Source organism: Salvelinus namaycush, chromosome 16, assembly GCF_016432855.1.
Source record: "Salvelinus namaycush isolate Seneca chromosome 16, SaNama_1.0, whole genome shotgun sequence".
Lineage (NCBI taxonomy): Eukaryota > Metazoa > Chordata > Actinopteri > Salmoniformes > Salmonidae > Salvelinus > Salvelinus namaycush.
In genome coordinates this window covers 45868498-45892780 of record NC_052322.1, presented here as the reverse complement: position 1 = coordinate 45892780, position 24283 = coordinate 45868498, and the positions used below count along the sequence as shown (strand labels likewise).

The 24283-nt window shown below is 38.8% G+C and overlaps 15 non-coding genes across 15 annotated transcripts; all 15 read left to right on the top strand.

Annotated features, from left to right (window-relative positions):
• The first annotated feature begins 166 nt into the window (after positions 1 to 166).
• trnat-ugu lies at positions 167 to 240 on the top strand. Its single transcript has one exon. It is a non-coding gene; the product is annotated as a tRNA-Thr (tRNA).
• Positions 241 to 467: 227 nt separating this feature from the next.
• trnat-agu lies at positions 468 to 541 on the top strand. The gene has a single exon. It is a non-coding gene; the product is annotated as a tRNA-Thr (tRNA).
• A 1040-nt stretch (positions 542 to 1581) lies between these two features.
• Positions 1582 to 1655, top strand: trnat-ugu. Its single transcript has one exon. It is a non-coding gene; the product is annotated as a tRNA-Thr (tRNA).
• Positions 1656 to 1882: 227 nt separating this feature from the next.
• trnat-agu lies at positions 1883 to 1956 on the top strand. Its single transcript has one exon. It is a non-coding gene; the product is annotated as a tRNA-Thr (tRNA).
• A 1040-nt stretch (positions 1957 to 2996) lies between these two features.
• On the top strand, positions 2997 to 3070 carry trnat-ugu. Its single transcript has one exon. It is a non-coding gene; the product is annotated as a tRNA-Thr (tRNA).
• A 227-nt stretch (positions 3071 to 3297) lies between these two features.
• trnat-agu lies at positions 3298 to 3370 on the top strand. The gene has a single exon. It is a non-coding gene; the product is annotated as a tRNA-Thr (tRNA).
• A 1339-nt stretch (positions 3371 to 4709) lies between these two features.
• trnat-agu lies at positions 4710 to 4783 on the top strand. Its single transcript has one exon. It is a non-coding gene; the product is annotated as a tRNA-Thr (tRNA).
• Positions 4784 to 8305: 3522 nt separating this feature from the next.
• On the top strand, positions 8306 to 8379 carry trnat-ugu. Its single transcript has one exon. It is a non-coding gene; the product is annotated as a tRNA-Thr (tRNA).
• A 227-nt stretch (positions 8380 to 8606) lies between these two features.
• trnat-agu lies at positions 8607 to 8680 on the top strand. The gene has a single exon. It is a non-coding gene; the product is annotated as a tRNA-Thr (tRNA).
• Positions 8681 to 9730: 1050 nt separating this feature from the next.
• Positions 9731 to 9804, top strand: trnat-agu. The gene has a single exon. It is a non-coding gene; the product is annotated as a tRNA-Thr (tRNA).
• Positions 9805 to 12203: 2399 nt separating this feature from the next.
• trnat-ugu lies at positions 12204 to 12277 on the top strand. Its single transcript has one exon. It is a non-coding gene; the product is annotated as a tRNA-Thr (tRNA).
• A 227-nt stretch (positions 12278 to 12504) lies between these two features.
• Positions 12505 to 12578, top strand: trnat-agu. The gene has a single exon. It is a non-coding gene; the product is annotated as a tRNA-Thr (tRNA).
• A 1341-nt stretch (positions 12579 to 13919) lies between these two features.
• On the top strand, positions 13920 to 13993 carry trnat-agu. Its single transcript has one exon. It is a non-coding gene; the product is annotated as a tRNA-Thr (tRNA).
• Positions 13994 to 15033: 1040 nt separating this feature from the next.
• trnat-ugu lies at positions 15034 to 15107 on the top strand. The gene has a single exon. It is a non-coding gene; the product is annotated as a tRNA-Thr (tRNA).
• Positions 15108 to 19559: 4452 nt separating this feature from the next.
• On the top strand, positions 19560 to 19633 carry trnat-agu. The gene has a single exon. It is a non-coding gene; the product is annotated as a tRNA-Thr (tRNA).
• Positions 19634 to 24283: the final 4650 nt, after the last annotated feature.

Here is a 24283-nt window from a genome sequence, read left to right as displayed (position 1 = left end):
CTGTTGCTAGACAATTGAAGGTGTTCATATCGATTCCAATATTATTAAATTACATCTGTTTTGTGACGTGATTTTGCAAGACAGAGATATGGGTTAAATTAATTATTCTGGTTTGATTTAAATACGTGTGTCGGTGTTCTTACCTGCAACAGACATTACATCTATGGGCGCTGTGGCTTTGTTGGTTAAAGCGCCTGTCTTGTAAACAGGAGATCCTGAGTTTGAATCTCAGCAGAGCCTTTTCAAGCAATTCATTGAACACATTGGAGGAAAAGGTCACAAAACATAGCTTAAGAAACCCTGTTGCTAGACAATTGAAGGTGTCCATATCGATTCCAATGTTACTAAATAACATATTTTTTGCGACGTGATTTTTGCAAGACAGAGATATGGGTTAAATGAATGAGACTAGTTTGATTTAAATGCGTGTGGCGGTGTTATTACCTGCAACAGACATGCAATCTATGGGCGCTGTGGCTTAGTTGGTTAAAGCGCCTGTCTAGTAAACAGGAGATCCTGAGTTTGAATCTCAGCAGAGCCTTTTCAAACAATTCAATGAACACATTGGTAGAAAAGGTCTTAGTGGAGGGAACTCTACTTTTCTCAAACGATGGGTTTAGAGAATTAGGAGTGTCGAGAGGAGAGAAGACGTGAGGAGGATGCAATTGAGATATTCCAATATCACGGAAAAAGGGAACTTTTTGAATGAATTAAAATGTACCAACTGTCTAAAGTTCAACTGCTTCTTCAGTTTACTCATTTCGAGCGCTAAATGAAAAGAGTTCAGCCAGCTTGTACACGTCTCTGTCAGAGCATGAGTAGGCTCTACAATCAATCTCTGGTAGCTTGCCATGATCGTATAGTGGTTAGTACTCTGCGTTGTGGCCCCAGCAACCCCGGTCCTCAATCCGGGTCATGGCACAGCACTATCATTTCAAAAGGGTTGTATTTTGAATGAGTTGAAACTTACTTTGTGAGCTAAGAAACTCAGCAACTCTTCCATTTGACAAAGTCCCCCATCTCATGGTAGGTTAATTACTTACATTAACTGATTCATCTGCTGTTTCTTAGGTTTTTACCATTTTGAAGCTCGAGACCCAAATGAGAAATGTAGTTTCCCCGAAACGACCAAAATTATGAAGAAATAGTGTATGATTCTGAATGTTTACTCATATCTCGCGATCCGCCTATCACATGCAAATGCCCACTTTGGGTACCAAACCATAGTTTAAGAATCCATGTCAGAGGATCTTGAGTTTATTCAGCTCGAGACCCAAATGAAAAATGTACTGTCCTCGAATGACCGAAATTAAAAGAAAAAATAGTATGTGACTACAAATGTTTACTGATATCTCGCTGCCCACCTCACACATACTCAGGCCGACTTTGGGTCCCAAAACATAGCTTAAGAAACCCTGTTGCTAGACAATTGAAGGTGTTCATATCGATTCCAATATTATTAAATTACATCTGTTTTGTGACGTGATTTTGCAAGACAGAGATATGGGTTAAATTAATTATTCTGGTTTGATTTAAATACGTGTGTCGGTGTTCTTACCTGCAACAGACATTACATCTATGGGCGCTGTGGCTTAGTTGGTTAAAGCGCCTGTCTTGTAAACAGGAGATCCTGAGTTTGAATCTCAGCAGAGCCTTTTCAAGCAATTCATTGAACACATTGGAGGAAAAGGTCACAAAACATAGCTTAAGAAACCCTGTTGCTAGACAATTGAAGGTGTCCATATCGATTCCAATGTTACTAAATAACATATTTTTTGCGACGTGATTTTTACAAGACAGAGATATGGGTTAAATGAATGAGACTAGTTTGATTTAAATGCGTGTGGCGGTGTTATTACCTGCAACAGACATGCAATCTATGGGCGCTGTGGCTTAGTTGGTTAAAGCGCCTGTCTAGTAAACAGGAGATCCTGAGTTTGAATCTCAGCAGAGCCTTTTCAAACAATTCAATGAACACATTGGTAGAAAAGGTCTTAGTGGAGGGAACTCTACTTTTCTCAAACGATGGGTTTAGAGAATTAGGAGTGTCGAGAGGAGAGAAGACGTGAGGAGGATGCAATTGAGATATTCCAATTTCACGGAAAAAGGGAACTTTTTGAATGAATTAAAATGTACCAACTGTCTAAAGTTCAACTGCTTCTTCAGTTTACTCATTTCGAGCGCTAAATGAAAAGAGTTCAGCCAGCTTGTACACGTCTCTGTCAGAGCATGAGTAGGTTCTACAATCAATCTCTGGTAGCTTGCCATGATCGTATAGTGGTTAGTACTCTGCGTTGTGGCCCCAGCAACCCCGGTCCTCAATCCGGGTCATGGCACAGCACTATCATTTCAAAAGGGTTGTATTTTGAATGAGTTGAAACTTACTCTGTGAGCTAAGAAACTCAGCAACTCTTCCATTTGACAAAGTCCCCCATCTCATGGTAGGTTAATTACTTACATTAACTGATTCATCTGCTGTTTCTTAGGTTTTTACCATTTTGAAGCTCGAGACCCAAATGAGAAATGTAGTTTCCCCGAAACGACCAAAATTATGAAGAAATAGTGTATGATTCTGAATGTTTACTCATATCTCGCGATCCACCTATCACATGCTAATGCCCACTTTGGGTACCAAACCATAGTTTAAGAATCCATGTCAGAGGATCTTGAGTTTATTCAGCTCGAGACCCAAATGAAAAATGTACTGTCCTCGAATGACCGAAATTAAAAGAAAAAATAGTATGTGACTACAAATGTTTACTGATATCTCGCTGCCCACCTCACACATACTCAGGCCGACTTTGGGTCCCAAAACATAGCTTAAGAAACCCTGTTGCTAGACAATTGAAGGTGTTCATATCGATTCCAATATTATTAAATTACATCTGTTTTGTGACGTGATTTTGCAAGACAGAGATATGGGTTAAATTAATTATTCTGGTTTGATTTAAATACGTGTGTCGGTGTTCTTACCTGCAACAGACTTTACATCTATGGGCGCTGTGGCTTAGTTGGTTAAAGCGCCTGTCTTGTTAACAGGAGATCCTGAGTTTGAATCTCAGCAGAGCCTTTTCAAGCAATTCATTGAACACATTGGAGGAGAAGGTCACAAAACATAGCTTAAGAAACCCTGTTGCTAGACAATTGAAGGTGTCCATATCGATTCCAATGTTACTAAATAACATATTTTTTGCGACGTGATTTTTGCAAGACAGAGATATGGGTTAAATGAATGAGACTAGTTTGATTTAAATGCGTGTGGCGGTGTTATTACCTGCAACAGACATGCAATCTATGGGCGCTGTGGCTTAGTTGGTTAAAGCGCCTGTCTAGTAAACAGGAGATCCTGAGTTCGATCTCAGCAGAGCCTTTTCAAACAATTCAATGAACACATTGGTAGAAAAGGTCTTAGTGGAGGGAACTCTACTTTTCTCAAACGATGGGTTTAGAGAATTAGGAGTGTCGAGAGGAGAGAAGACGTGAGGAGGATGCAATTGAGATATTCCAATTTCACGGAAAAAGGGAACTTTTTGAATGAATTAAAATGTACCAACTGTCTAAAGTTCAACTGCTTCTTCAGTTTACTCATTTCGAGCGCTAAATGAAAAGAGTTCAGCCAGCTTGTACACGTCTCTGTCAGAGCATGAGTAGGCTCTACAATCAATCTCTGGTAGCTTGCCATGATCGTATAGTGGTTAGTACTCTGCGTTGTGGCCCCAGCAACCCCGGTCCTCAATCCGGGTCATGGCACAGCACTATCATTTCAAAAGGGTTGTATTTTGAATGAGTTGAAACTTACTTTGTGAGCTAAGAAACTCAGCAACTCTTCCATTTGACAAAGTCCCCCATCTCATGGTAGGTTAATTACTTACATTAACTGATTCATCTGCTGTGTCTTAGGTTTTTACCATTTTGAAGCTCGAGACCCAAATGAGAAATGTAGTTTCCCCGAAACGACCAAAATTATGAAGAAATAGTGTATGATTCTGAATGTTTACTCATATCTCGCGATCCACCTATCACATGCTAATGCCCACTTTGGGTACCAAACCATAGTTTAAGAATCCATGTCAGAGGATCTTGAGTTTATTCAGCTCGAGACCCAAATGAAAAATGTACTGTCCTCGAATGACCGAAATTAAAAGAAAAAATAGTATGTGACTACAAATGTTTACTGATATCTCGCTGCCCACCTCACACATACTCAGGCCGACTTTGGGTCCCAAAACATAGCTTAAGAAACCCTGTTGCTAGACAATTGAAGGTGTTCATATCGATTCCAATATTATTAAATTACATCTGTTTTGTGACGTGATTTTGCAAGACAGAGATATGGGTTAAATTAATTATTCTGGTTTGATTTAAATACGTGTGTCGGTGTTCTTACCTGCAACAGACTTTACATCTATGGGCGCTGTGGCTTTGTTGGTTAAAGCGCCTGTCTTGTAAACAGGAGATCCTGTGTTTGAATCTCAGCAGAGCCTTTTCAAGCAATTCATTGAACACATTGGAGGAGAAGGTCACAAAACATAGCTTAAGAAACCCTGTTGCTAGACAATTGAAGGTGTCCATATCGATTCCAATGTTACTAAATAACATATTTTTTGCGACGTGATTTTTGTAAGACAGATATGGGTTAAATGAATGAGACTAGTTTGATTTAAATGCGTGTGGCGGTGTTATTACCTGCAACAGACATGCAATCTATGGGCGCTGTGGCTTAGTTGGTTAAAGCGCCTGTCTAGTAAACAGGAGATCCTGAGTTTGAATCTCAGCAGAGCCTTTTCAAACAATTCAATGAACACATTGGTAGAAAAGGTCTTAGTGGAGGGAACTCTACTTTTCTCAAACGATGGTTTTAGAGAATTAGGAGTGTCGAGAGGAGAGAAGACGTGAGGAGGATGCAATTGAGATATTCCAATTTCACGGAAAAAGGGAACTTTTTGAATGAATTAAAATGTACCAACTGTCTAAAGTTCAACTGCTTCTTCAGTTTACTCATTTCGAGCGCTAAATGAAAAGAGTTCAGCCAGCTTGTACACGTCTCTGTCAGAGCATGAGTAGGCTCTACAATCAATCTCTGGTAGCTTGCCATGATCGTATAGTGGTTAGTACTCTGCGTTGTGGCCCCAGCAACCCCGGTCCTCAATCCGGGTCATGGCACAGCACTATCATTTCAAAAGGGTTGTATTTTGAATGAGTTGAAACTTACTTTGTGAGCTAAGAAACTCAGCAACTCTTCCATTTGACAAAGTCCCCCATCTCATGGTAGGTTAATTACTTACATTAACTGATTAATCTGCTGTGTCTTAGGTTTTTACCATTTTGAAGCTCGAGACCCAAATGAGAAATGTAGTTTCCCCGAAACGACCAAAATTATGAAGAAATAGTGTATGATTCTGAATGTTTACTCATATCTCGCGATCCACCTATCACATGCTAATGCCCACTTTGGGTACCAAACCATAGTTTAAGAATCCATGTCAGAGGATCTTGAGTTTATTCAGCTCGAGACCCAAATGAAAAATGTACTGTCCTCGAATGACCGAAATTAAAGCGCCTGTCTTGTAAACAGGAGATCCTGAGTTCGAATCTCAGCAGAGCCTTTTCAAGCAATTCATTGAACACATTGAAGGAAAAGGTCACAAAACATAGCTTAAGAAACCCTGTTGCTAGACAATTGAAGGTGTCCATATCGATTCCAATGTTACTAAATAACATATTTTTTGTGACGTGATTTTTGCAAGACAGAGATATGGGTTAAATGAATGAGACTAGTTTGATTTAAATGCGTGTGACGGTGTTATTACCTGCAACAGACATGCAATCTATGGGTGCTGTGGCTTAGTTGGTTAAAGTGCCTGTCTAGTAACAGGAGATCCTGAGTTCGAATCTCAGCAGAGCCTTTTCAAACAATTCAATGAACACATTGGTAGAAAAGGTCTTAGTGGAGGGAACTCCACTTTTCTCAAACGATGGGTTTAGAGAATTAGGAGTGTCGAGAGGAGAGAAGACGTGAGGAGGATGCAATTGAGATATTCCAATTTCACGGAAAAAGGGAACTTTTTGAATGAATTAAAATGTACCAACTGTCTAAAGTTCAACTGCTTCTTCAGTTAACTCATTTCGAGCGCTAAATGAAAAGAGTTCAGCCAGCTTGTACACGTCTCTGTCAGAGCATGAGTAGGCTCTACAATCAATCTCTGGTAGCTTGCCATGATCGTATAGTGGTTAGTACTCTGCGTTGTGGCCCCAGCAACCCCGGTCCTCAATCCGGGTCATGGCACAGCACTATCATTTCAAAAGGGTTGTATTTTGAATGAGTTGAAACTTACTTTGTGAGCTAAGAAACTCAGCAACTCTTCCATTTGACAAAGTCCCCCATCTCATGGTAGGTTAATTACTTACATTAACTGATTCATCTGCTGTTTCTTAGGTTTTTACCATTTTGAAGCTCGAGACCCAAATGAGAAATGTAGTTTCCCCGAAACGACCAAAATTATGAAGAAATAGTGTATGATTCTGAATGTTTACTCATATCTCGCGATCCACCTATCACATGCTAATGCCCACTTTGGGTACCAAACCATAGTTTAAGAATCCATGTCAGAGGATCTTGAGTTTATTCAGCTCGAGACCCAAATGAAAAATGTACTGTCCTCGAATGACCGAAATTAACTTCTTATGGCTGCAATCCCGCTACCGGGATGATATGACAACAGCCAGTGAAAGTGCAGGGCGCCAAATTCAAACAACAGAAATCTCATAATTAAAATTCCTCAGACATACATGTGTCTTATATCATTTTAAAGGTAATCTTGTTGTTAATCCCACCAAAGTTTCCCACCAAAGTTCATATTTATATAAAAAAATCTGAGTTTACATTGGCGCGTTACATTCACTAGTTCCAAAAACATCAAGTGATTTTGCATAGCCACATCGTTTCAACAGATATACTCATCATAAATGTAGATGATAATACAAGTTATACACATGGAATTATAGATATACCTCTCCTTAATGCAACCGCTGTGTCAGATTTAAAAAAAACTTTACGTAAAAAGCACACCATGCAATAATCTGAGACGGCGCTCAGATTTAACAAAATTTCTCAGCCATGTTGGAGTAAACAGAAATACGAAATTACATCATAAATATTCCCTTACCTTTGATTATCTTCATCAGAATGCTTGAACATTGCTTGAAGGGAAGAATGTTGCGTGAGTAATGAAACTCAAAATAATTATGTAAATCATCAGTTATCTTTTATTTATTTTTTCCAGTAGAAAAGGTTAAGCACTTCTAGCAGGTACAGTGTTCAGGAGCTGCCAAGTAGCAAGCCTATTGGAGTCCAGAATAGCGACACTGCCCTCTGGTGGTTAAATAAAAAACTGTCATTGAACCCATTGAAATTAGGCGATCTCAGTGGAGAAAGATTGTAAAAAAAATATATATATTTAAAAAAGGAAGAAGAAACGTAACATTAGTACAAAAGAGTGCAGTGAATTAAGTAATTTCAGGAACTTCTGAAATGAAGAAAGTGAAGAATTAGATAAAAATTCAGAAAGTTAAGGAATAAGGAAACTGAACAATTAACTGTGAAAATGGCAAACATTGGTCGAGTACCAGAGTTTGAGGCTACAAAAGAGGATTTTGATTCCTATTTAGAGCGTTTTGAGCGTTGGCTGGCTGCAAATGAAATCAAAGATGAAAAGAAAGCAGACGTATTTCTCAGTGTTTTGGGTCCAACTGAGTATGGATTGCTGAAAGGTCTCATTGAACCAATAAAAGCAGTGGAGTTGACCTATGCAGAACTGACTGAAACTCTTTCAAGGTATTTCAAGCCTAAGCCAATTCTCATTGCAGAACGTTTCAGATTTTACCAACGTCACCAGAGTCAAGGGGAAACCGTGGCTGACTACATCCTTGCACGATTTCTTGATGATGCTCTTCAAGACAAGTTTGTATGTGGTCTCACAAGTGAAGCATATCACAGAAGGCTTCTGTCAGAGAAGGACCTTACCTTTAATTAATTAAAAGAAAAAATAGTATGTGACTACAAATGTTTACTGATATCTCGCTGCCCACCTCACACATACTCAGGCCGACTTTGGGTCCCAAAACATAGCTTAAGAAACCCTGTTGCTAGACAATTGAAGGTGTTCATATCGATTCCAATATTATTAAATTACATCTGTTTTGTGACGTGATTTTGCAAGACAGAGATATGGGTTAAATTAATTATTCTGGTTTGATTTAAATACGTGTGTCGGTGTTCTTACCTGCAACAGACATTACAACTATGGGCGCTGTGGCTTAGTTGGTTAAAGCGCCTGTCTTGTAAACAGGAGATCCTGAGTTCGAATCTCAGCAGAGCCTTTTCAAGCAATTCATTGAACACATTGAAGGAAAAGGTCACAAAACATAGCTTAAGAAACCCTGTTGCTAGACAATTGAAGGTGTCCATATCGATTCCAATGTTACTAAATAACATATTTTTTGTGACGTGATTTTTGCAAGACAGAGATATGGGTTAAATGAATGAGACTAGTTTGATTTAAATGCGTGTGGCGGTGTTATTACCTGCAACAGACATGCAATCTATGGGCGCTGTGGCTTAGTTGGTTAAAGCGCCTGTCTAGTAAACAGGAGATCCTGAGTTTGAATCTCAGCAGAGCCTTTTCAAACAATTCAATGAACACATTGGTAGAAAAGGTCTTAGTGGAGGGAACTCTACTTTTCTCAAACGATGGGTTTAGAGAATTAGGAGTGTCGAGAGGAGAGAAGACGTGAGGAGGATGCAATTGAGATATTCCAATTTCACGGAAAAAGGGAACTTTTTGAATGAATTAAAATGTACCAACTGTCTAAAGTTCAACTGCTTCTTCAGTTTACTCATTTCGAGCGCTAAATGAAAAGAGTTCAGCCAGCTTGTACACGTCTCTGTCAGAGCATGAGTAGGCTCTACAATCAATCTCTGGTAGCTTGCCATGATCGTATAGTGGTTAGTACTCTGCGTTGTGGCCCCAGCAACCCCGGTCCTCAATCCGGGTCATGGCACAGCACTATCATTTCAAAAGGGTTGTATTTTGAATGAGTTGAAACTTACTTTGTGAGCTAAGAAACTCAGCAACTCTTCCATTTGACAAAGTCCCCCATCTCATGGTAGGTTAATTACTTACATTAACTGATTAATCTGCTGTGTCTTAGGTTTTTACCATTTTGAAGCTCGAGACCCAAATGAGAAATGTAGTTTCCCCGAAACGACCAAAATTATGAAGAAATAGTGTATGATTCTGAATGTTTACTCATATCTCGCGATCCACCTATCACATGCTAATGCCCACTTTGGGTACCAAACCATAGTTTAAGAATCCATGTCAGAGGATCTTGAGTTTATTCAGCTCGAGACCCAAATGAAAAATGTACTGTCCTCGAATGACCGAAATTAAAGCGCCTGTCTTGTAAACAGGAGATCCTGAGTTCGAATCTCAGCAGAGCCTTTTCAAGCAATTCATTGAACACATTGAAGGAAAAGGTCACAAAACATAGCTTAAGAAACCCTGTTGCTAGACAATTGAAGGTGTCCATATCGATTCCAATGTTACTAAATAACATATTTTTTGTGACGTGATTTTTGCAAGACAGAGATATGGGTTAAATGAATGAGACTAGTTTGATTTAAATGCGTGTGACGGTGTTATTACCTGCAACAGACATGCAATCTATGGGTGCTGTGGCTTAGTTGGTTAAAGTGCCTGTCTAGTAAACAGGAGATCCTGAGTTCGAATCTCAGCAGAGCCTTTTCAAACAATTCAATGAACACATTGGTAGAAAAGGTCTTAGTGGAGGGAACTCCACTTTTCTCAAACGATGGGTTTAGAGAATTAGGAGTGTCGAGAGGAGAGAAGACGTGAGGAGGATGCAATTGAGATATTCCAATTTCACGGAAAAAGGGAACTTTTTGAATGAATTAAAATGTACCAACTGTCTAAAGTTCAACTGCTTCTTCAGTTAACTCATTTCGAGCGCTAAATGAAAAGAGTTCAGCCAGCTTGTACACGTCTCTGTCAGAGCATGAGTAGGCTCTACAATCAATCTCTGGTAGCTTGCCATGATCGTATAGTGGTTAGTACTCTGCGTTGTGGCCCCAGCAACCCCGGTCCTCAATCCGGGTCATGGCACAGCACTATCATTTCAAAAGGGTTGTATTTTGAATGAGTTGAAACTTACTTTGTGAGCTAAGAAACTCAGCAACTCTTCCATTTGACAAAGTCCCCCATCTCATGGTAGGTTAATTACTTACATTAACTGATTCATCTGCTGTTTCTTAGGTTTTTACCATTTTGAAGCTCGAGACCCAAATGAGAAATGTAGTTTCCCCGAAACGACCAAAATTATGAAGAAATAGTGTATGATTCTGAATGTTTACTCATATCTCGCGATCCACCTATCACATGCTAATGCCCACTTTGGGTACCAAACCATAGTTTAAGAATCCATGTCAGAGGATCTTGAGTTTATTCAGCTCGAGACCCAAATGAAAAATGTACTGTCCTCGAATGACCGAAATTAACTTCTTATGGCTGCAATCCCGCTACCGGGATGATATGACAACAGCCAGTGAAAGTGCAGGGCGCCAAATTCAAACAACAGAAATCTCATAATTAAAATTCCTCAGACATACATGTGTCTTATATCATTTTAAAGGTAATCTTGTTGTTAATCCCACCAAAGTTTCCCACCAAAGTTCATATTTATATAAAAAAATCTGAGTTTACATTGGCGCGTTACATTCACTAGTTCCAAAAACATCAAGTGATTTTGCATAGCCACATCGTTTCAACAGATATACTCATCATAAATGTAGATGATAATACAAGTTATACACATGGAATTATAGATATACCTCTCCTTAATGCAACCGCTGTGTCAGATTTAAAAAAAACTTTACGTAAAAAGCACACCATGCAATAATCTGAGACGGCGCTCAGATTTAACAAAATTTCTCAGCCATGTTGGAGTAAACAGAAATACGAAATTACATCATAAATATTCCCTTACCTTTGATTATCTTCATCAGAATGCTTGAACATTGCTTGAAGGGAAGAATGTTGCGTGAGTAATGAAACTCAAAATAATTATGTAAATCATCAGTTATCTTTTATTTATTTTTTCCAGTAGAAAAGGTTAAGCACTTCTAGCAGGTACAGTGTTCAGGAGCTGCCAAGTAGCAAGCCTATTGGAGTCCAGAATAGCGACACTGCCCTCTGGTGGTTAAATAAAAAACTGTCATTGAACCCATTGAAATTAGGCGATCTCAGTGGAGAAAGATTGTAAAAAAAATATATATATTTAAAAAAGGAAGAAGAAACGTAACATTAGTACAAAAGAGTGCAGTGAATTAAGTAATTTCAGGAACTTCTGAAATGAAGAAAGTGAAGAATTAGATAAAAATTCAGAAAGTTAAGGAATAAGGAAACTGAACAATTAACTGTGAAAATGGCAAACATTGGTCGAGTACCAGAGTTTGAGGCTACAAAAGAGGATTTTGATTCCTATTTAGAGCGTTTTGAGCGTTGGCTGGCTGCAAATGAAATCAAAGATGAAAAGAAAGCAGACGTATTTCTCAGTGTTTTGGGTCCAACTGAGTATGGATTGCTGAAAGGTCTCATTGAACCAATAAAAGCAGTGGAGTTGACCTATGCAGAACTGACTGAAACTCTTTCAAGGTATTTCAAGCCTAAGCCAATTCTCATTGCAGAACGTTTCAGATTTTACCAACGTCACCAGAGTCAAGGGGAAACCGTGGCTGACTACATCCTTGCACGATTTCTTGATGATGCTCTTCAAGACAAGTTTGTATGTGGTCTCACAAGTGAAGCATATCACAGAAGGCTTCTGTCAGAGAAGGACCTTACCTTTAATTAATTAAAAGAAAAAATAGTATGTGACTACAAATGTTTACTGATATCTCGCTGCCCACCTCACACATACTCAGGCCGACTTTGGGTCCCAAAACATAGCTTAAGAAACCCTGTTGCTAGACAATTGAAGGTGTTCATATCGATTCCAATATTATTAAATTACATCTGTTTTGTGACGTGATTTTGCAAGACAGAGATATGGGTTAAATTAATTATTCTGGTTTGATTTAAATACGTGTGTCGGTGTTCTTACCTGCAACAGACATTACAACTATGGGCGCTGTGGCTTAGTTGGTTAAAGCGCCTGTCTTGTAAACAGGAGATCCTGAGTTCGAATCTCAGCAGAGCCTTTTCAAGCAATTCATTGAACACATTGAAGGAAAAGGTCACAAAACATAGCTTAAGAAACCCTGTTGCTAGACAATTGAAGGTGTCCATATCGATTCCAATGTTACTAAATAACATATTTTTTGTGACGTGATTTTTGCAAGACAGAGATATGGGTTAAATGAATGAGACTAGTTTGATTTAAATGCGTGTGGCGGTGTTATTACCTGCAACAGACATGCAATCTATGGGCGCTGTGGCTTAGTTGGTTAAAGCGCCTGTCTAGTAAACAGGAGATCCTGAGTTTGAATCTCAGCAGAGCCTTTTCAAACAATTCAATGAACACATTGGTAGAAAAGGTCTTAGTGGAGGGAACTCTACTTTTCTCAAACGATGGGTTTAGAGAATTAGGAGTGTCGAGAGGAGAGAAGACGTGAGGAGGATGCAATTGAGATATTCCAATTTCACGGAAAAAGGGAACTTTTTGAATGAATTAAAATGTACCAACTGTCTAAAGTTCAACTGCTTCTTCAGTTTACTCATTTCGAGCGCTAAATGAAAAGAGTTCAGCCAGCTTGTACACGTCTCTGTCAGAGCATGAGTAGGCTCTACAATCAATCTCTGGTAGCTTGCCATGATCGTATAGTGGTTAGTACTCTGCGTTGTGGCCCCAGCAACCCCGGTCCTCAATCCGGGTCATGGCACAGCACTATCATTTCAAAAGGGTTGTATTTTGAATGAGTTGAAACTTACTTTGTGAGCTAAGAAACTCAGCAACTCTTCCATTTGACAAAGTCCCCCATCTCATGGTAGGTTAATTACTTACATTAACTGATTCATCTGCTGTTTCTTAGGTTTTTACCATTTTGAAGCTCGAGACCCAAATGAGAAATGTAGTTTCCCCGAAACGACCAAAATTATGAAGAAATAGTGTATGATTCTGAATGTTTACTCATATCTCGCGATCCACCTATCACATGCTAATGCCCACTTTGGGTACCAAACCATAGTTTAAGAATCCATGTCAGAGGATCTTGAGTTTATTCAGCTCGAGACCCAAATGAAAAATGTACTGTCCTCGAATGACCGAAATTAAAAGAAAAAATAGTATGTGACTACAAATGTTTACTGATATCTCGCTGCCCACCTCACACATACTCAGGCCGACTATGGGTCCCAAAACATAGCTTAAGAAACCCTGTTGCTAGACAATTGAAGGTGTTCATATCGATTCAAATATTATTAAATTACATCTGTTTTGTGACGTGATTTTGCAAGACAGAGATATGGGTTAAATTAATTATTCTGGTTTGATTTAAATACGTGTGTCGGTGTTCTTACCTGCAACAGACATTACATCTATGGGCGCTGTGGGTTAGTTGGTTAAAGCGCCTGTCTTGTAAACAGGAGATCATGAGTTCGAATCTCAGCAGAGCCTTTTCAAGCAATTCATTGAACACATTGGAGGAAAAGGTCACAAAACATAGCTTAAGAAACCCTGTTGCTAGACAATTGAAGGTGTCCATATTGATTCCAATGTTACTAAATAACATATTTTTTGTGACGTGATTTTTGCAAGACAGAGATATGGGTTAAATGAATGAGACTAGTTTGATTTAAATGCGTGTGGCGGTGTTATTACCTGCAACAGACATGCAATCTATGGGCGCTGTGGCTTAGTTGGTTAAAGCGCCTGTCTAGTAAACAGGAGATCCTGAGTTTGAATCTCAGCAGAGCCTTTTCAAACAATTCAATGAACACATTGGTAGAAAAGGTCTTAGTGGAGGGAACTCTACTTTTCTCAAACGATGGGTTTAGAGAATTAGGAGTGTCGAGAGGAGAGAAGACGTGAGGAGGATGCAATTGAGATATTCCAATTTCACGGAAAAAGGGAACTTTTTGAATGAATTAAAATGTACCAACTGTCTAAAGTTCAACTGCTTCTTCAGTTTACTCATTTCGAGCGCTAAATGAAAAGAGTTCAGCCAGCTTGTACACGTCTCTGTCAGAGCATGAGTAGGCTCTACAATCAATCTCTGGTAGCTTGCCATGATCGTATAGTGGTTAGTACTCTGCGTTGTGGCCCCAGCAACCCCGGTCCTCAATCCGGGTCATGGCACAGCACTATCATTTCAAAAGGGTTGTATTTTGAATGAGTTGAAACTTACTTTGTGAGCTAAGAAACTCAGCAACTCTTCCATTTGACAAAGTCCCCCATCTCATGGTAGGTTAATTACTTACATTAACTGATTCATCTGCTGTTTCTTAGGTTTTTACCATTTTGAAGCTCGAGACCCAAATGAGAAATGTAGTTTCCCCGAAACGACCAAAATTATGAAGAAATAGTGTATGATTCTGAATGTTTACTCATATCTCGCGATCCACCTATCACATGCTAATGCCCACTTTGGGTACCAAACCATAGTTTAAGAATCCATGTCAGAGGATCTTGAGTTTATTCAGCTCGAGACCCAAATGAAAAATGTACTGTCCTCGAATGACCGAAATTAAAAGAAAAAATAGTATGTGACTACAAATGTTTACTGATATCTCGCTGCCCACCTCACACATACTCAGGCCGACTTTGGGTCCCAAAACATAGCTTAAGAAACCCTGTTGCTAGACAATTGAAGGTGTTCATATCGATTCCAATATTATTAAATTACATCTGTTTTGTGACGTGATTTTGCAAGACAGAGATATGGGTTAAATTAATTATTCTGGTTTGATTTAAATACGTGTGTCGGTGTTCTTACCTGCAACTGACATGCAATCTATGGGCGCTGTGGCTTTGTTGGTTAAAGCGCCTGTCTTGTAAACAGGAGATCCTGAGTTCAAATCTCAGCAGAGCCTTTTCAAGCAATTCATTGAACACATTGGAGGAGAAGGTCACAAAACATAGCTTAAGAAACCCTGTTGCTAGACAATTGAAGGTGTCCATATCGATTCCAATGTTACTAAATAACATATTTTTTGTGACGTGATTTTTGCAAGACAGAGATATGGGTTAAATGAATGAGACTAGTTTGATTTAAATGCGTGTGGCGGTGTTATTACCTGCAACAGACATGCAATCTATGGGCGCTGTGGCTTAGTTGGTTAACTTCTTATGGCTGCAGCCCGACGTCGGTACACTTATGACAACAGCCAGCTCAAAGTGCAGGGCGCGAAATTCAAAAGATATTTTTTTTAAATATTTAACTTTCACACATTAACAAGTCCAATACAGCATATGAAAGGTACACATCTTGTGAATCCAGCCAACATGTCTGATTTCTAAAATGTTTTACAGGGAAGACACAATATGTAAATCTATTAGCTAACCACGTTAGCAAAAGACACCACTTTTTTTACTCCAACAGTTTTTTACTCCATCAGTAGCTATCACAAATTCGACCAAATAAAGATATAAATAGCCACTAACCAAGAAACAACTTCATCAGATGACAGTCTGATAACATATTTATTGTATAGCATATGTTTTGTTAGAAAAATGTGCATATTTCAGGTATAAATCATAGTTTACATTGCAGCTACAATCAGAAATTGCACCGAAAGCAGCCATAATATTTACAGACACCAACGTCAAATACCTAATTACTCATCATAAAACATTTCTGAAAAATACATAGTGTACAGCAATTGAAAGACAGGCATCTTGTGATTCCAGACAATATTTCCGATTTATCAAGTGTTTTACAGCGAAAACACAATAGAGCGTTATATTAGCGTACCACAATAGCCAAAAACACAAGCAATTTCCCATTAGCAAAAGTTAGCGATCGTAACAAACAAGCAAAAGATATATCATTTTTGACTAACCTTGATTTTCTTCATCAGATGACAGTCCTATAACATCAGGTTATACATACACTTATGTTTTGTTCGAAAATGTGCATATTTAGAGCTGAAATCAGTGGTTACACATTGTGCTAACGTAGCATCTTTTTCCCACAACGTCTAAACAGCAACGATATTTTTCTGACACACATATTCTGACCAAATAGCTATTCATAAACATAAGTAAAAAATACATGTTGTATAGGAAATGATAGATCCATTAGTTCTTAATGAAATCGCAGTGTTAGAATTGTAAAAAATAACTTCATTACGACATCCAGCTTCGTTATAGCTGAGTACCCCAAAGTTGGGCGCCCACGACTAATTCACATGCACGACAGATATATGAATTAGCATCATAAAATGTTTCTTACTTTTGGTGATCTTCCGTCAGAATGTTGGACAAGGTGTCCTTTGTCAAGAACAGTCGTTGTTTGGATTCAGAACGTTCATTTTCCCTCTCGATTTAGCACGCACACTTGCCAAGTGGCACAAAGCTCTCCAAGTCAACAAACGGAAGAGAACGGAACACGGCAAAACTCCCGAAAAATTTTCAATAATCTGATGAAACTATATTGAAAAAACATACTTTACGATGATATGGTCACATGTATCAAATAAAATCATAGCCGGAGATATTAGTCGTCCATAACGACAGCTAAACAGAAGGCAAATCCATGTCCCTTTCGCGCTCTCCAGAAAACAGAAAATGGACGGTCACGTCATACAAAGAGCTGTTATTCCACCTCAGACCAAGATAAACACGAAATTTCTTCTCTCACTGCCTCTTGACACCCAGGGGAAGGTGTATGAAGTGCACGTAGACTCTTACGTATCATGCCCATGTATAGGCAGGGAGTAGAAGAGAGCCTCGGTTTCAGACATTCCACTTCCTGGTCAGGAAGTGTGCTGCAGAATGACTTCTGTTTCACTCAGAGAAATAATTCAAACGGTTTTAGAAACTAGAGAGTGTTTTCTATCCAATAGTAATAATAATATGCATATTGTACGAGCAAGAATTGAGTACGAGGCCGTTTGAAATGGGCACATTTTATCTGGCTACTCAATACGCCCCCTGCAGCCCAAACAGGTTAAAGCGCCTGTCTAGTAAACAGGAGATCCTGAGTTCGAATCTCAGCAGAGCCTTTTCAAACAATTCAATGAACACATTGGTAGAAAAGGTCTTAGTGGAGGGAACTCTACTTTTCTCAAACGATGGGTTTAGAGAATTAGGAGTGTCGAGAGGAGAGAAGACGTGAGGAGGATGCAATTGAGATATTCCAATTTCACGGAAAAAGGGAACTTTTTGAATGAATTAAAATGTACCAACTGTCTAAAGTTCAACTGCTTCTTCAGTTTACTCATTTCGAGCGCTAAATGAAAAGAGTTCAGCCAGCTTGTACACGTCTCTGTCAGAGCATGAGTAGGCTCTACAATCAATCTCTGGTAGCTTGCCATGATCGTATAGTGGTTAGTACTCTGCGTTGTGGCCCCAGCAACCCCGGTCCTCAATCCGGGTCATGGCACAGCACTATCATTTCAAAAGGGTTGTATTTTGAATGAGTTGAAACTTACTTTGTGAGCTAAGAAACTCAGCAACTCTTCCATTTGACAAAGTCCCCCATCTCATGGTAGGTTAATTACTTACATTAACTGATTCATCTGCTGTTTCTTAGGTTTTTACCATTTTGAAGCTCGAGACCCAAATGAGAAATGTAGTTTCCCCGAAACGACCAAAATTATGAAGAAATAGTGTATGATTCTGAATGTTTACAATCCCGCTACCGGGATGATATGACAACAGCCAGTGAAAGTGCAGGGTGCCAAATTCAAACAACAGAAATCTCATAATTAAAATTCCTCAAACATACATGTGTTTTATATCATTTTCAAGGTAATCTTGTTGTTAATCCCACCAAAGTTTCCGATTTCAAATATGCTTTTCAGCGAAAGCACTACAAACGATTATGTTAGTTCACCACCAAACCACAATAAGCACAGCCATTTTTCCAGCGAAAGATAGCTTTCACAAAAAGCAGAAATACAGATAAAATGAATCATTAACCTTTGATTATCTTCATCAGATGACACTCATAGGACTTCATGTTAAACAATACATGCATGTTTTGTTTGATAAAGTTCATATTTATATAAAAAAATCTGAGTTTACATTGGCGCGTTACATTCACTAGTTCCAAAAACATCAAGTGATTTTGCATAGCCACATCGTTTCAACAGAAATACTCATCATAAATGTAGATGATAATACAAGTTATACACATGGAATTATAGATATACCTCTCCTTAATGCAACCGCTGTGTCAGATTTAAAAAAAACTTTACGTTAAAAGCACACCATGCAATAATCTGAGACGGCGCTTAGATTTAACAACATTTCTCAGCCATGTTGGAGTCAACAGAAATACGAAATTACATCATAAATATTCCCTTACCTTTGATTATCTTCATCAGAATGCAGTGCCAGGAATCCTAGTTCCACAATAAATCGTTGTTTTGTTCAATAATGTCCATTACTTATGTCCAATTAGCTAATTTTGCTAGCATGTGTAGTACACGTGTCCAAACGCTCACCCAGATGCAGGCAAACGTCGGACGAAAACTTCAAAAAGTTATATTACAAGTCGAATAAACTGGTCAAACTTAGTAGAGAATCAATCTTCAGGATGTTGTTATCATATATATCCAATAACGTTCCAACAGGAGCATTCTTTTCAGTCTCTATAAGTAATGGAACGCATGACGACATCATGAGGAAAGTGCGTGACCAAGAACTGGCACTCTGCCAGACCACTGACTCAAAGACCTCCCATCCGGTCCCACAACACAGCATAAGCTTCATTCCACATTCTACTGAGTGTTGACATCTAGTGGAAGGTGTAGGAAGTGGAAACAGATCCATATATTACAGGGAATTGAATAGGTGATGACTTTAACATCGACCACTCTCAGAATTCTCACTTCCTGTTTGGATTTTTCTCAGGTTTTTGCCTGCCATATGAGTTCTGTTATACTCACAGACATAATTCAAACCGTTTTAGAAACTTCAGAGTGTTTTCTATCCAATACTAATAATAATATGCATATATTAGTAACTGGGACTGAGGAGCAGGCCGTTTACTCTGGGCACCTTTCATCCAAGCTACTCAATACTGCCCCTGCAGCCATAAAAAGTTAAAAGAAAAAATAGTATGTGACTACAAATGTTTACTGATATCTCGCTGCCCACCTCACACATACTCAGGCCGACTTTGGGTCCCAAAACATAGCTTAAGAAACCCTGTTGCTAGACAATTGAAGGTGTTCATATCGATTCCAATATTATTAAATTACATCTGTTTTGTGACATGATTTTTGCAAGACAGAGATATGGGTTAAATGAATGAGACTAGTTTGATTTAAATGCGTGTGGCGGTGTTATTACCTGCAACAGACATGAAATCTACGGGTGCTGTGGCTTAGTTGGTTAAAGCGCCTGTCTAGTAAACAGGAGATCCTGAGTTCGAATCTCAGCAGAGCCTTTTCAAACAATTCAATGAACACATTGGTAGAAAATGTCTTGGTGGAGGGAACTCTACTTTTCTCAACCGATGGGTTTAGAGAATTAGGAGTGTCGAGAGGAGAGAAGATGTGAGGATTTCCAGAAGCTCTTTTCGGTCATAAGAGACAGTAGCAGCAACATTATGTACAAAAAAAAGTTACAAAAAATGAAGAAAAAAAACGAACAAAATAACACGGTTGATTAAGAACCCGTGAAACGACAGCCATCCTCTCCGACGTCATCTTAAAGAATATTTTTCTATAGTATAATATATTAATACATACCTGTGAATATTGCAGCCTGTGTGCTAAAGAATATTGTTCTATATTAACTCAATTATATTTTTATTCTTTCAGATTTTTAAAAGCAGCAACTTTGTTTGGAGAGGTGAGTTTCAGCCCCATAAACACCTCATATTCTGATGAGCATGTATTACATTCATACTCATCATTACAGGGCAGGTTATCATATTCTGATGAGCATCTATTACAATCATACTCATCATTATAGGGCAGGTTATCATATTCTGATGTAGAATATATTACATTCATACTCATCATTATAGGGCAGGTTATTATATTCTGATGAGCATCTGTTACATTCATACTCATCATTATAGGGCAGGTTATTATATTCTGATGTAGAATCTATTACATTCATACTCATCATTATAGGGCAGGTTATTATATTCTGATGAGCATCTGTTACATTCATACTCATCATTATAGGGCAGGTTATCATATTCTGATGTATCATCTATTACATTCATACTCATCACTATAGGGCAGGTTATTATATTCTGATGAGCATCTGTTACATTCATACTCATCATTATAGGGCAGGTTATCATATTCTGATGTAGCATCTATTACATTCATACTCATCACTATAGGGCAGGTTATTATATTCTGATGAGCATCTATTACATTCATACTCATCATTACAGGGCAGGATATTATATTCTGATGAGCATCTATTACATTAATACTCATCATTACAGGGCAGGATATTATATTCTGATGTAGAATCTATTACATTCATACTCATCATTATAGGGCAGGTTATCATATTCTGATGAGCATCTATTACATTCATACTCATCATTATAGGGCAGGTTATCATATTCTGATGAGCATCTATTACATTCATACTCATCATTATAGGGCAGGTTATCATATTCTGATGAGCATCTATTCCATTCATACTCATCATTGCAGGGCAGGATATTATATTCTGATGAGCATCTATTACATTAATACTCATCATTACAGGGCAGGATATTATATTCTGATGTAGAATCTATTACATTCATACTCATCATTATAGGGCAGGTTATTATATTCTGATGTAGAATCTATTACATTCATACTCATCATTATAGGGCAGGTTATTATATTCTGATGTAGAATCTATTACATTCATACTCATCATTATAGGGCAGGTTATCATATTCTGATGTAGAATCTATAACATTCATACTCATCATTATAGGGCAGGTTATCATATTCTGATGTAGCATCTATGTAGCAGACATATTTCTCAGTGTTTTGGGTCCAACTGAGTATGGATTGCTGAAAGGTCTCATTGAACCAATAAAAGCAGTGGAGTTGACCTATGCAGAACTGACTGAAACTCTTTCAAGGCATTTCAAGCCTAAGCCAATTCTCATTGCAGAACGTTTCAGATTTTACCAACGTCACCAGAGTCAAGGGGAAACCGTGGCTGACTACATCCTTGCAAGATTTCTTGATGATGCTCTTCAAGACAAGTTTGTATGTGGTCTCACAAGTGAAGCATATCACAGAAGGCTTCTGTCAGAGAAGGACCTTACCTTTAATTAATTAACTTCTTATGGCTGCAATCCCATCCAATCGATATGACAACAGCCAGTGAAAGTGCAGGGCGCCAAATTCAAAACAACAGAAATCTCATAATTAAAATTCCTCAGACATTCATGTATCTTATACCATTTTAAAGGTAATCTTGTTGTTAATCCCACCAAAGTGTCCGATTTCAAATAGGCTTTTCAGCGAAAGCACCACAAATGATTATGTTAGGTCACCGCAAAATCACAGACAAACACAGTCATTTTTCCAGCCAAAGACAGGAGTCACAAAAAGCAGAAATAGAGATAAAATGAATCACTAACCTTTGATGATCTTCATCAGATGACACTCATAGGACTTCATGTAATACAATACATATATGTTTTGTTCGATAAAGTTAATATTTATATCCAAAAACCTCAGTTTACATTGGCGCCATTGTCAGGGTTGTGTGCGGCGAAGTAGCAGAGTCAAATGCAGGACACAGGTGTTGAGCGAAACACAAAACGTTTACTCAAAAATGACAGTAAAATTCCACAAAGGGAATAATTACAAAACATCATAAGAAATAACAACAACCACTAACGTAACAAACAATCACGGACAAAACAGAAATGAAAGCCAGAGGGTTAAATAGGGAACATAATAGGGGAATTGAAACCAGGTGTGTAATTATGCAGACAAAACAAAACGAAACAGAAAAATGGATCGGTGGTGACTAGAAAGCCGGTGACGTCGACCGCCGAACACCACCCGAACAAGGAGAAGGGCCGACTTCGGCGGAAGTCGTGACAGCCATGTTCAGAAATGCCTCCAAAATATCCGGTGAAATTGCAGAGCCACGTCAAATAACATAAATACTCATCATAAACTTTGTTGAAAGATACATGTTTTACATAGAATTAAAGATACACTTGTTCTTAATGCAACCGCTGTGTCAGATTTCAAAAAGCTTTACGGCAAAACACAATATTCAATCATCTGAAAACAGCGTTCAGCCACAAAAGCAAGCCATACAGTTACCCGCCAAATTGTGCAGTCAACAAAACTCTTAAAAAGCATTATAAATCTTCACTTACCTTTGCTGATATTCCTCGGAATGCACTCCCAGGACTCCCACTTCCACAAGAAATGTTTGTTTTGATCGGTAATGTCCATCATTTATGTCCAAATAGCTATTTTTGTTAGCGTGTTTGGTAAACAAATCCAACGTCAGGAAGCGCGTTCACTAAAAGTTGACGAAATGTCCAAAAGTTCCGTAACAGTCAGTAGAAACATGCCAAACGATGTATTGAATCAATCTTTAGAATGTTTTTAACATAAATCTTGAATAACGTTCCAACCGGAGAATGACATTGACTTCAGATGAGCGATGGAACAGAGCTCCCTCTCATGTGAACGTGCATGGTCAGAGCATGGTCAGGTCATGGCAGACCTGACTAATTCCCCTCTCATTCGTCCCCCCCCTTCACAGTAGAGGCATCAGACAAGATTCTACAGACTGTTGACATCTAGTGGAAGCTGTAGGAAGTGCAAACTCATCCATATCTCGCTGTGAATTCAATAGGATATTGGTTGAAAATCGACCAGCCTCAGAATTCCCACTTCCTGTTTGGATTTTTTCTCAGGTTTTTGCCTGCCATATGAGTTCTGTTATACTCACATACATCATTCAAACAGTTTTAGAAACTTCAGAGTTTTATCTATCCAATATGAATAATAATATGCATATATTAGCAACTGGGACTGAGGAGCAGGCAGTTTACTATGGGCACCTCTGTGCACCTTTCATCCAAGCTACTCAATACTGCCCCTGCAGCCCTAAGAAGTTTAAGAAAGCCTGTGATATCGTACTTGGACTCGAGCTTGCCTATAGGGATACTATTGAGCTATCAGGACATGCAGAACGTCAGAAAGGTGTTCACAAGGTCAGTGATGCACGTGGTGAAAAAGGCTCACAAAAGTCACACTTTTCTCAGTCCCGTCCTCAAGGTTACACAAGAACAAAGCAGCACACATCACAAAGGTCTAAGCCAAGTTGCTACAGATGTGGGGGAGATAATCATCAGTACAGTCAATGTCGATTCCAAAATGAAAAGTGACACAATTGTGGAAAGTTTGGACATATACAGAGTGTGTAAAGCTCCAAAACGCACGGAAAGAGCGCGCAAAGTGTCAGACGCAGCACAAGAAGAGGAAGGTACAACTGAAACAGTATTGGAACTGTTCACAGTGAAACACTTCGATAGAAAGGGATTTTCGTAGTATATTAGGATTGCATTTTCATTAACCCTAACCTTTTTCCCAACCTTAACCAGTCTCCTAACCATGGTTTAGCTGTGTTTTGAATAGATTACACAATCTGGATTTGACCTAACGCTCGATCGTCTCGTTCTCGACAGCGTGCACCCGTGCTGAAATCTACACCCACCATGACGTATAGAAATTTATTGAAGTGTCCCAAAACTACACAACCCTGCGGAAAACCACAGTCAACTGGCTGCCACAGGGGTCGCTAGTGCTCTGCCATGCCTTATTCACCTGGCGGTGCTCAGCCAATGAATGCCCCTCCCACAGGAAATTCCCAGCCATGGCAAGGTGTTGATTCAAACCCAGTCCAAAGGGCACCCCCTGCACTTCAGGAAACCGCCTTAGCTGGATGCGCCACCCGAGAACCCCTGCTTTTAACTTATAATTGTATGTTGTATTGTCCCTGCCTGCAAAAAAAGTTTCACCTTGGGATAGTAAAGATGGGCTTGAACTTGATTCTAGGCTATGAAACATACTGTATATTTGAAATATAT